Source organism: Vidua macroura, chromosome 3 (assembly GCF_024509145.1).
Source record: "Vidua macroura isolate BioBank_ID:100142 chromosome 3, ASM2450914v1, whole genome shotgun sequence".
In the NCBI taxonomy this organism is placed as follows: Eukaryota; Metazoa; Chordata; class Aves; order Passeriformes; family Viduidae; genus Vidua; species Vidua macroura.
In genome coordinates this window covers 9808072-9821710 of record NC_071573.1, presented here as the reverse complement: position 1 = coordinate 9821710, position 13639 = coordinate 9808072, and positions in this window count along the sequence as shown.

The window sequence follows — 13639 nt, the reverse complement described above, 5'->3', positions numbered from 1 at the left end:
GCTTTGGCAGGGGGGCTGGACTAAATGATCTCCAGAGGTCCCTTCCAACCCCAGCTATCCTGTGGTTCTGTGACAAGTACTTCAGTAATTTTAGTTGGAATGGTCTAAGATCTCATCTCTCACCAGCACTTTCTATTTCATACCTGAGCAGAGGTTACTTACGTAGAGGGGAAGATAAACTCTAACCTTGCTAATACTATCTCTAGAAAATTTGGGCCATGCAAACAAATTCTTATATCTTTGCTCAGTGCACTAGAGATAGTGAAAATGGATGTTTATCTCCCGTGCTTTCCAAAGACTTGCAGCCTCAGTTTTTAAGTTCCAGAGCTGGGCTGAGAGTGCAGCCTGGGGCACAGCTACACTGCAAGAAGCCCTGGATGCCGTGGCTGCATTGCTTCCTTCTGTTTCCCTCTTCCCTGCAGGATCACAAGTTAAAACAAAACAAACACAAAAACCCAACAACAACAGCAAAAAAAAAACCCAAACAAAAAAAAAACAAACAAAAAAACCCACCACAAAAGACACACAACAAACCCAAAGTGCTCAAAAACTGTACCAAAATGTCCCAATAAAAAGCTTCTTTTCACATTTCCTCCCTCATTGTTTGCTTAGAGAGGAGCAGGTTTGAGGAAAAGCATTGGGTAACCTCTCCTTCTATAAATATTCAGCATATGATGTGACACCCCACAACAACGCCTCCCTTTGCTATGTGACTGGAAGAATTTTAATCTCCTTGGCATATTGCATTATGAAAAGCCAAAATGTAGCCTAGCATACTTCTGTAGACTACTTAGATTCCTATTTAAAAGCAGCAGTGTGAATCTGAACGAGATATCAAGGAATCATTTATTCCAGTTGATGCATGCACTGACACAAGGAAGCTCTATGGAAATCAGTATGTTCAAACAAAATCCTCATGTGGTAGAATTCCACATATCCTAGATGGCCAGTCATTAATAATGCAGGTACAGTTACAGAACTAATTTTTAACCTTACATAATAAGGCTTAAAGTGTAGTCTTATTCTCCTTTACTGAAAATTTGTAATTTTTTTTTTCTTAGCTCCATGTAGGGAGCAAAACAATAATCTGTCTGCATTGGGAGGCATTGTTTTTTCTTTCTGGAGTAAACAAGTTCTTTTAGCCTTTTCCCACAGGCTGTACCCATTACATTTTTTAACCTTTTGCCTACTCCATTTGTGTTTAGCTTTCTTAAGGCATAGCCAAGGGTCACCATGTCTCAGTCAAAGCCTTACCAGCAATTCAGTACTCTTTTCCAATTTTGAGAGTATCTCACTTTTTTGTTTGTTTGTTTTCAAAGCAGTTAATGGAAAAATCATTAACCTGAAACGTGTCCAGAAGAAAGCAGTCCCACATGACAGGTTCTACCAGTTACACAACAAAACCAGCTAGCAAGGGTTTGAAGTTTGCTTTTGTTCTGTATATATTTATAGAGCTTTTATTTGCATACTTTTTTTAGCTTTTTTAAAGGATATCAAAAACTGTACAAAAGATCACCTTAATGTATCCATAGCTTTTCTTTTACCCCTTTTAGCCTGTTCAATAGAGAAGTTAGATTGGATTTGACATGAGTTGCTCTTGAGAAGTCCATGTTAAGTGTACTTTTGAGCATGTTGTTCCCTGAGTGAACATTAACTGGTAATTTAATAAAGTATTGAAGCAGTTTTTTCTTTGTGATGTGTTTTGTTTTGTTTTGCTTTGTTTTAATGTCAGAATTAGGTCATTTGACTTATAATTTGCTGAGTTCTTGTGAACCTCTTCTTTTCAGACACGTGCTCTTCTCCAGTGCGGGACTTCCCTGTCCTTCCATGACCTGGAGGAGAATCACTGATCATCTCAAACTGATCATTTCAAATTGCTTTTGTGAGGGCCTGGTGGATTTCAGAGCAAGTTTCATTAGGTTTTTTCCTAAAATACATTTTTTTTCCTAAAATGCCACACATTTTTTTCCTAAAATATATTCCACCTATTTTTTTCCTAGTCTGAACTATGCTTCTTCCTATTTTTTTCATGCTAAATTCATATGTATTTTGGGTTATTATTACCACACTTCTGCTTTTATCTCTTATGGTCTGTTTCTGCATTATTTAATGAGTGCAACTTCCTTTGTCTTATTTTCTAATGCTTTTATCTAACTCCTTTAATTGTCTTTTATGTCCCATGGTAGTTGAAACTGATTTCATAGCTCAACCTTTCTGATTCTGTTATCTGCAAGCTGACCCCATTTCTTTATTTTCATCTCCTCATATGTCCTTTTGGCTGTTTACTTGTTCCCTTTTAATTTTTAGGCCATTATGTTCTTTTGAATAAGACAAGCCATGTATGGTGAAGGATGGTTCCTGTCTTTCTTCTGACCAGAACAAGTAATTGTAGCTGGTTTGGTTTTCAAACAGACAGGTCCTCTGCAATCTTTTATCCCTTAGATTATCTTCACAAATACCCTGCCTGCCATTTCCTGGAATTTCTTCCTGACATTCTCACTGCTTTCGTTTCATGTTAGCCTTGTACTTCTGACCTTTGCAAAGAGAGATTTCTGAAGATTATTTGGCTGTCCTGTTATTCTCCTTATTTTCCCTCAACCTTTGGCCAGGTCACCACATTTTTAACTCACTTACTGACTTTTGCTACCGTCAGTCATTAAACTACAACTTTCCTTGCTGAATTTGAAAGCTGGTGTGCCTGAGTTCCCTTTGGGTTTTTAGCTGATAGACTCTAAGCTGTGCAGCAGTTACTCTGCATGGGATACTCTAGCAACAGAGGCTTTCTGTAGATAGCAGTTCTGCAGCCCCTCATCCCTTGCTGCCAGCACACATCTGCACTCTCCTGAACTGCTGTCTGCAGCTAGGGGGATGGAGGAGAGCATTCCTGCCTCCTCCATTCCTGGCTCCACAAATCTTCAGTGCTAGTGCTCCCAGGGCTGGTGGTTTTGCCCACAAGGACACATAGATAAGGTAGCCAGAGCTGTATGAGCTTTAATAATATTTAATGGTATCTAAATTTTACCCTCTGAGGAGGTGAGCTGTTGGATGATCGGTCTGTTCAGCAAATGAATGCTGCTTCTCCCTCAGAAAGGGAGTCTCCATATCCCATACCTCATTTCTGGGTGTGCAGGTAGCAGGGGCAATCCTCCTAGCTGCAAGGGACATATGGCAATGTGTCCTCCTGTTGTCATCCCAGAAATGCACCTCAGGAATTAGTATTTCTTGACCTCAGTGGATTCAGATCCAGTTGCTAAGTAAAACAGCCTGCAATATTTCTCATTTTCAGTCACCTCCTGTCTTCCTCTTGACATGCCTTTTCAGGCACGTGCACGATGGTGTTCCACCTACCTGGCAATAACAGACATTGCAGAGCAATCTACTAATGCTACTAATGCAATAGTTAAGCTTGACAATAAAGTCAGTGCTAAAGGATGTATCTAATACAATTCTTAACAAATCTTTTTAGGGGGTAAGAGTGGTGCCTTTTCCCATCTGTGAAAAGAACTGCAATAAAACATTATTTGGAATGTTGCTTGACAGACAGGGGAGCAAAAGGTAAATGAGTTGTTAAAGAAAATGTGACTTCAGGACTGAAGGAGTTAATATTTCCCTGCTGAGGTAGCTCCAAAGTTGCAGAAAAATATGAAGAAAAGATACACTGCTTAGACAGTCTTCCTAGACCTAGTAATGAAATACCTGTTCATTAGAGTGGGCAGAAATCCCATGGTAGGTAGACAAGATTGACTAGAGCCACTATGACATTTAATCAGCTGCAATCTCAAACTGAGCCAAGTGAGAGCACAGCTTGATGTGACACATGCATTTCTCTTTGCATCTTTGATTACCAATACATTATCCCTACAGGCTGGCATGATACTTGAGTAGTTTTATTCCATGTGGAGCACACAGCAGTAACTAAGTAGATTGAACACCTGAGAATACTAAGAAGGGAGTCTGTGTTATAGAAATAATGAATAACATCTGTAAAATGCATGCTCAGTGCTGACATGTTTGTGAAGGCATCCTAGTAGAAATATGACTTTAGTATTAGTCTAAAAAAAAACTGAAATAAATGCCTAAAACCTAAGTAACCCAAGAAGAATCTATACCTCTTTTTAAAAAACACTTTCTGAAATTCAGAACTACTTAGTGATGAAAAATATAGCTGCAGCTTTTAGAGGTAACAGTTCTCACTGTGACTGACCGTGGAGCACAGTATTGCACAAAACCAGCATATATCATTTGAGAGATCCACAGTTTATGGGTAAAATCTGATAAATTAGGATAAATTAGCACATTATGGAGCTAGAGGCATTTCATCAGCTGCAGTATGGTAGGATCTGGAGTAGGATCAAATAGCAAAATAAAACATATATTTCCAGCTGAGGCCCAGCAAATAAGACAATGGTCTTACAAAACCATTAGAAAAAGACCCTGCTCTATGAATGGCCAAAAGAACGCTATGATGTGGGCATTGCAATGGACAGAATCAAGAGTTAAAAAAAAAGTAAAAAGATGCAGAATGGATCTGGAAAAAAATTTTGATTGCCAAGACATAAATATTGGCAAATTCGCAGCTATTGTGATTAACAATGATTGTAGGCAAGCCAAGCAACAGCTGGGCAGCAGGAACTAAAGCAAGGGTGCTACCTATAACAACGAAAAATGAAAGTATTTTGTCAGCATAGAAGACCAGCATTTCAGGCAGTTGTTGCAATTATCACTGCTGTCCCTTGCATTATGTGCAAAAAGACCTGTCATGACTAGATTACAGGTGGGTGGGGCTGAATACGTGAAACTTTTATTAGCATTGTTATTCCTGTTATTATAAACTCTGTAGGTAGAAACCACGCCAGCTCCAGGCTCTGGTCTATATCACACGTGCATAGGAAACAGCAAGTTTTGTGCTGTGAAAAGCTCTTATGTCCAAAATCATAGACAAGGGGAAGCAGAGTACAGCAGTGTGGCAGAGAAGTAGCTGGCTTTGTAGTGAGGCTGTTCTTTTGCCTGAGAAGCAGCCGGGAGGGCTGGAGGCCACTGCTCAAGGGTGGGACAGCTCCCCACTGCTGGGCTCACTGCCAGCACCAAACCTTGTGTGAAGGGTGGGAAAACCCCAAACCAACCCGAAAGAAACAAACAAAAAAACCCCCAAACAGTATCTTCCCCTGCTTAAACTTACAGTACAGCTATTCTCAAGGTCAAGTTTTCTCCTGGGATTTTTTTTTTCCTAGAAGTCAACCAGATATAGATGAAGGAGGCCCCCTGCATGAGTAGCACTGCATATATGCAGTGCAGCAGAACCTTCAGGCAGCTGGAGGATGGGGCCTTTATATGATGAGACTGCTTTCAGTCCTCAATTAGTCAGCATGGTAAAGAGAGAGACAAAATTGAAACTGAAATTGTATATGCCAACTTCCTGCTGAAATAAGTGTAGCGATGATGGCTATACTGATGCGTGTTTTACTGTCATGAAGACTGATACTAAGTGTTTTAAAGGCATTTTCTGGGCTGAAGTTCATCTTGCAGTTTACTTATATATAATATTGCTTCAAATTAGATAATTTCAGATTCTAATTTTAAACATAAAGCTATATTGCTAGGGCTGTTTAGAAGAAATCAGGTTTTAAACACAGGGAAAAGTCTGATTAATGGGTTTATTCACAAGCTGTTTATACTTGCGGTTGGTAATGTGGATACAGGTACTGGGCTACATGGATATATTGATTACTATGCAATAAATGGACCTTTAAAAGTGTCTTTGTTTTTTAACTTACAAAATCCTCTGAAATAAACAAGTTGTTACAATAAATGGTCATTTTTAATAGTCATGTGCCCACTTCCCTGTGAGAAGAAGCACCAAACCGTTGTTTCTAGTACCACACCACTGCATTACTGGTATCCCTGGAGCAATTGTGGAGGATTATCTTGTGTTTGGGAAGGAAGGGATGAGGGCTGCTTGTTCAGTCAGGTGCACTCTGTACTTTATACTCCTAAATCAGGTCAGCTGGGGTAAGAGAGCCTTTTCTTATAAAATTGTTTGAAAATTCACCTCCTTCACTGAGCTGAGGAAACTTCTGTTAGAGTTAAATGACATATAATCACTTCATTGCTGCAGTTATCATGTCCAGAGGAGCAGAACGGGAGGGCTGGTGATGCTCTCTCAGCAGGCTGTACCTCCTAACAGGTGTCAAACTGGGCTGCAAAGCAGAGTTTCCTCATCCTGGAAAACCTGCCTTGGTGATGAATCCCACAGGAGTAAAAAAAACAAGGAAAAAATACTTTTGTATTTTGTTTTAAAAAACTATTTTCAGTTTCTGAGGAAGGACTATCAGTGATGCGACGTGGACTTCTCAAGTAAGGTTGGGAGGAGATTTGCTTTCTCCATTGCTGCCTAGCAAAGTGTGTGCTGAAACACTTGTGCTTTATGAAGAAATTTCATCACTGATTTTCTCCCAAGATTTGTATGTCCTTCTTAAAGTGCTTTGGCCAATACAAACATCCACTGATTATAAGGAAAAGGATAGAGTCAGGGTTCTGACTGATGGCAGAAAGGGAGCTGTCAAAGCTGAGAGACAGTGGTAAATAATGACAATTATTTTAGTTATGTAATCTTTTTTTTCAGGACTCATGGGTCTTTATTGAGCTGCATATGGTATAAATTGAGTAGAAAGTGACAAAAAATACAGGTTTCTGGCATGGTTTGCTACTAATAAATTAACTTACTGTATGCTCTTTCCTGGAACCTTTGCTCTCCTCAGTCTAAACAACCTAAGAGAGGCTGGAGCATGGCCAGGAGCAGGGGATCATACCTGATAGAAAAGTACAGTTCTGTGCTTTTCTCCTCTTTCAGTCCTTCCCCAGTTAAAGAACAACCACCTAAACTACTGCCACTGGAAAACTGAACATAAATATTGGTAGGCTTATTCTAGGGGAAAAACAAAAAGTTGATTATCATGATTGAGACAGAAATGCATGATTACACCAGGGCTCACTTCAGTCTAATTACAGTATCCTCAGTTGTTTTAAACTTCAGGTCAGTTTTTCTCTCAATGGACTGGCATTTCTCTTGCTCACTGGAAAAATGGGAGAGCAAGATTGTTTCTAAGATACAATGTCCCTGACTTACTAGAGGAAGCCAAAGGTCTCTGAATTGGTGATGCATATCCAATCAGGGTCCCTGAAATCAACTTTGGCCTATTTCCTTGGGTAAAAAAAAAGGGGGAAATTTCAGTAGGCAATGTATAAACAAACCATGGGCATACATGATGAGTAACTTGAAGGTAAACATGCCAAAGTCCTTTCCAAAGCTACTGGGATCAAAGTGAAATAAGCAATAGGTCATAGTGGAGTTCTAAAAAGTCATTCAGGACTCAGCAGAGAGTCATATAGGTTTGAACAAGGGCTAACAGGAAAAAAAAAAAAAAAAAGTAAATATTCAAGTGTGTATACTTATAGAAGAATGGATGCATTTTACTCATGTACCCAAATGTGCATGTACCAAACTGAATTGAGTTGTTATAGACAACCTCCAAACTATTTAGAGAGGATTTTTTCATATTATAAACATTTGAAATGTTGTGTCCCACAGATGTCCAAATTCACCCTTATATGGGTATTGATCTTTCCAATGAACATTAATGTTAGCTGGTGATTCTACAGCTTCAGTTCACAAAAGCGATCTTGTTTTTTACAAGAGATATCTTGTTTTTCACACCAAGTGCCGTATAAATTAAATACTCTATCCAAAAGCTACTGCTCCTTGGTACCTGGGCTGGACTGTAGTGTCTGCCCTGCACACAGAGGGAGTGTTAGCCCTTGCAGAGTGGAAGCCAAACTTTTCACACATAGCAGGAAGTTCAATAAAACCAAACCAAGAAGATATGTGGAATAGATCAATGCCCTTACTGTGACCCCCCTCTGTGACTTTGGTGCTGCTTTCTTTCTCAGGTTGTCCCCCTTGAAGGCTGTGCAGAAGTACATTTTTATAACCTGCTGAAAGCAGTTCCTTCTTTTCTCTGAAAGCTCAGGAGGAGGCCGTGGGAGCATCATCTCTGCATCACATGGAAACTTTGTGATCCCAGCATTTGCTAAGATCAGGGCAGGGAACCCCATCAGCTCCTTCCTTAGGCTGGGTTGGTCAGACCGACACAACAACCTCCTGGGAGAATGATGCAAGCTTCCAGCAGTGTAGGCTTATTTAATGCTCTTTGGACTAAAAGAGGGACTGTCACTTTGCAGGAGGGTGCCCTGATGGGTGTTGCTATGCAGCACTTCCATACTCAGTGGCTGCTCTGCACAAATTTCTGCCACATCATTCCTCGAGGAGGCTGCTACAGCAGTGGTTGTCACAGAGCTGGAAAAAGTCTCACTAGATGTAATCCTCAGTGTTTAGGTTAGCAAAAATATTTCTTCTGGGAATTGCTAATATTGACCATCTTGAAGCTGAGGAGAGGAGTGGGGTAGTGTTTTCCCTGGAGAAGCACCTTCTTTAACAGTCACTATGCATTATTAGGAACGGCTTTTATACTTGTTATTTGATAATCCCTTCCCTTCCCTTCCCTTCCCTTCCCTTCCCTTCCCTTCCCTTCCCTTCCCTTCCCTTCCCTTCCCTTCCCTTCCCTTCCCTTCCCTTCCCTTCCCTTCCCTTCCCTTCCCTTCCCTTCCCTTTTAGTACCAACAGGTGAAATAAATAAATGGATGAGTAAATAACTGATTATAACAGAATTTACGACAGAGACAAGAGCCCAGACAACAATGTGACATTAGAAAGTCTGGCTAAATGCCCTGGAAATCACTAGTCTTCCTTTGCATGCCCTAGCAAGGAGACTATCATTAAAATTGAAGCTGCAAAATTCTAGTAGGGAAAGAGTAAGGCTTTACAGCTGCAGTTGTTTTTACGAGTGACCACAGACCCTGAAGGACAGGAAGACTCAATTAGGCAGGAGTGTGCCAAGCCAAAACAATGCACAGGCTTACCACAGATGGTGAGTCACCAGCCTCTTAATAAACTAATTTCCTCAACAAAAAATGGAATTGATCTCAGGCCAGCATTGGTTGTTTTGGAAAAAAAACAAATAGGTCCTGTCCATCTAGATGAATGGACAGATAATTTTTTTTTTTCTATCTTGTCTCCAGACAGCTGGAGTATGGCACCTTTAACAGACAATGTACTGAAGTTATCTATGAGTAACGTGAAAAGTTGGACATAGACTAAAATCCTTGTCTTCCGCTCTTTGTCACAACTTTTAATGCAAAATCTTTGTGATCTTCAGACATTAGTTGTTATTGTTACTGCCTCTTGTTTGCTCTGCTGTATTGCCTGAGGTGTTCAGCCAGCAGCTGTGCTGCCCTTGAAGATGATGCTAATCAGGCATTCAACAGGATTTTCTGAGCCTCGGGACAATTCCCATGGTACATTGTTGTGGGACATAAAAAGGGGGTGAAGTGGGATGGAATAAAGGAGGGGAAAGATGTAAGAAAGAAATGAATGTTGACTAAAGAGCAAAATTACAAGTGGGAGGGGAGTTGTTGGCTACTGTTTTGATTTTTTTTTTTTTTAATTTTAAGTGTGTACCTCAGGGGAAAAAAAGCATGGTTACTTTCTCATTATGTGCAGAGGTTTAAGATGGCTGCCAATACAAGTTTCCTAAAATGGCTGTGTCTTGATTAGGCACTTGAGTATATTCTGGAAAGCCTTCCTCTCAGATATCTCATTTATTAATTTTCTAGCATCGGAGGGAAAGACTATCATCTGCCTGCCGAGGGTCTGGCATGACCCATGGCTTCCTAACCAGGTCCTCTGAAAAGTTAATGTGTGTCCAACAATGGATGAACTTGGCTCATTCTTGGTCATGGTCATATTAGAAGAGGAATTAGAAGTGGGAATGAAAGAGAAAGCCTAGATTTGGGATTTTTTTTTTTTTTTTTTTTTGTTTTTTTTTTTTTTTTTTTTTTTTTTTTTTTTTCTTTTTTTTCCTCTTCAGTTTTCCTATTTGGATGTTCTTGTATATGATTGTGATTCTCCAGAGAAGCCTCAACTGCTGGGCCTATAAAGATGGGTGTACCAGATTTATTTGCCTTCCTAACAGAAGAGGCTATAAACCCACAAGATGGGCTTGTGGGGCAGAAACATGGTAAGAGAGAGGTGGAACAGCTCATGGTAGATGCCAAGATGCAGAGTAAGGGGATGGGGAGGGACATGCATGGCCCAGTGATGAAGGACCATGAGGACTAAAGGAACAGGAACTTTCATGAACAGAGAAAATAAAGGAAGGACAGAAGTGGGAGTAGGACAGGAGCAGCTGGCAGGAGAAAAGAGGCATGAGACTGCCTATGGTCAGAGCAGAAATTCTATGAACAACATTCTTGAAATCCAAGTTTGCTCAGTTATGCTTGCTTGGACCTAAATCATATGCTGTTTGTCCATCTCTGGTACCACATGCTGTTCCTGCAAGGACCCTGAGCCAGACTCACCACCTTTGTGATGCTGCCAGGTCTGATGGCAATCCAGATGTGAACGCCAGTGTAACTGTGTGCAGGCTCAGATGTAATGTCAGGGAAGCAGAACCAACCCCTCAGAGTAGGAGGGGTTGATTTTGCTTTTGTGGTCACTAGTAAGTCCAGCAAACAGAAAAGGCTATGCCGGCTGCTTGCCAGAGACCAGCAGCTTCCAGAGGAATGGTACCTTGGAAGATCTCAAGGGGGGCAAGGGAAATTCATGCTGAGGCAGCTTGTGTGAAAGCACTCATTTGTCTGGCTCTGAAATCCTAAATTTGTCTAGTGGATGAACTGTGTGAATGATGGGCTTTAAAGGCTTACTTGTTGCTTCCCAAAACAGAGGTTTGAGTATTCAGGCTGCACAGAGATAACAGTTCCAGGTATAATTTGAACAGGTAGCTGTGGGCTTTTACTGTGACCAACACATGGCATTCAAATATGGCCAGTGCTCGGGGACTGGAAAGGAATGATGTAAAAACAAGCAGGATCCTTTTATGTTTTTCTTTTTATTTCTTTATAAAGAAAGGAAAGGATGGGCATGCCAAACCAAAATGGCAGAATACAGACAAAGGTGAGCACTGAGGCTTCTCCTTGGGGGCCATCCACAGTAAACTCTTGCCTTGGTAGGGTGCAGCTCCCCATCCCTCCTGCCAGGAGGAACCCAGCATGCAGCCAGCCCTTCAGCACAATCACAGCTCTTTGAAGTTAGTTTGCACAGTTTCACAATACCATCGGCCCACGTCATGGTGGGGCAGCAGCAGCTGAGGCCAGCAACATTAGCAGCAGCAACATGGGATACAGTGCACAGAAAATAAGGAGCAAAGAGCTTGTTTGCAAACAATTGTAGGTAACAATATAGAAAGTCCAAAGATCATCATTCTGCTATAAAAATATTACACTTCATAAAACCATGTACTATAAAAAAATCTATTCAAAAACGCTGGTAAACATAACAAATATCTGTACACTGGCTGCCCTTTTAATACAAGAAACATAAAAAGCATGAGTCTCAGAAATCATAATTTTGTAAACATGAATATGGAGCCTGTAAACAAAGTGCTAGATCATGGTTCATATTTTGTCAATTTAGTACTACCGAAGTAAATTCCTTACACACATCATCACCTAATGGCCAGACTCCACTACTGCAACAGGAAAGAGAACTTCGAGCTCTCCCACCAGGGTCACTGAAGGTGCATATGGATTAAGGAATTAACACAGAAATGAAGGCAGCAAGATCTGGCTCTGAGTATCAAATCAGAAACAATCTTTTTGCAACTGTTTTTCATTTTCTGCACTTCAAATGTGTATTTTCTAGCCTCTCCTTTCAAAATTTGCCTTCATCAAAGAGGTCATGCATTTTCATTTTCCTTTCAGGCTAAAGCATCTCTGAAAAATATGTCCATAACATCCATTTAGGAGGCATAATGGAGCACAAGTTGACTCTGCAATTATGTATACCAAAGCAAGAAGTAGTGGTTGAATAGTTCAATGCTGAACATCATGGTTTACACAATACAGGATGACAAAAAGGGCAAAACCCTTAATTTTAGACTTTAAACTTCAGGCTGCAAAATATTTTCATGTGCTAGCCTTGTGATGATGTGCATAATCAGATGCTGGCTGACATACATGTGTTGTCACCTAGTTGCACTTGGAAATGCAAGGTCTAGGTTCACAAAAATGTATGAAGAGAGTTTAGATAAAATTTGGCTCTAAGAATTACTGTAACCTTATTTACTCTGTAACATTTTTGTTCTGCATAGGCTTCAATCCATCCTTCATCTGAATACTATGAGTTTTAGTTCTGTACACACTGAGAACTTCACTTTTAACTTCATTTTATCTTCTGAGTTTAAATTCTCATGTTTTTGCTAACTTTCAGAATAGGAGAGGGTGTACAATTTTGTGTGTCTCCTGTGGACATGGAGAGAGGAGTGTGGGACTGTGTTCACACAGGACTTGAGGTACCAGAAGAAGCTTAGCTGCAGTGTTTTCAGGCAACACAAGATTTCAGTATCAGGGTCAGCTAGGAGATAAGAATATACACTTCTAAAGGACAATGACGTATACTTCAAAAGAGAAGAAGAAAAACGGGCTTGCACATTTTTTTTTTTTTCTTTTTTAATGTATTATACTAAAGCATCTTACTAACATTATTTTAGGCCTTTTTATTTTAATATAAGGAATGTCGGAAGGGCTGTGCTGCTTGCCTGTCTTTTAGGATTCAGATACATGAGTGTGGAGCTCACATGGCTCTTGCTTAAAGGTGTCATTTCTGGATGTTCAACAAGGGAATTTTGCTTCTAAATATGTGCTTTGGCATTTCTGATACACGCATCCTAAGAGAGGGCTTCAAAACACCTGCCTAAAAATAATTTTCCAGTGAAAGCTACAATATATGTTTTGCTATAGTAATCTGCTGTATCTTCTGTGTTTGACTGCCTTACTCCTTCTAGGGATAGAGAAGGCTGTAGCATGCCCCAAAATCAAGAATTTCCTCTGCAAAAATGGATGATTTAAAAACAAACCCTGGGGTTTTTCTATCACTTTTATTAAGGTAGTGGCAAAAATACATACAATCAACATTATTTCCCCATGACATGCCATCTGTGGCCCTACACCTTCTGGTTACAGGGAGTTTGTATGAACTTGTGGGCAATTTTCAGAAGCCTGGACTTGTCCTCCCTCTCTGTGCACAGGGCTTGGCACTGGGAACCTGCTGCTGTACAAAAATCACATAATTTATAGCCCTGACTCTGAGCCATACCTGGTCTCTGCTCAGCATAATACAGCAACAAAGGGACAGAGGTGACACTGAACTTGTAGCCATTCCAATGTGTTGACAGCACTGTTGGCTTAACTGGTTCTGTTGCCTTCCTGCTGTCCCCAGCCATTTGTTCTGACACACAAACATTTGCTTTGCCCCGTGGTGACCTGGCTAAGGGAGGTGTGAAATGACAGATGAGCAGCTGAAGTAAGAGAAAGTGACTGCCTGCCATTTTTAGTGTCAGCACTTGCATATGCTGGTGTAAGATCAGTAGAGCAGCAGCATATTACCTTTGTGCCATCCATGGCTTAGGGAATGAGCCAAGCCCTGTCATAATTCATATCACAGACACACAGCAATTGCATACTTGAC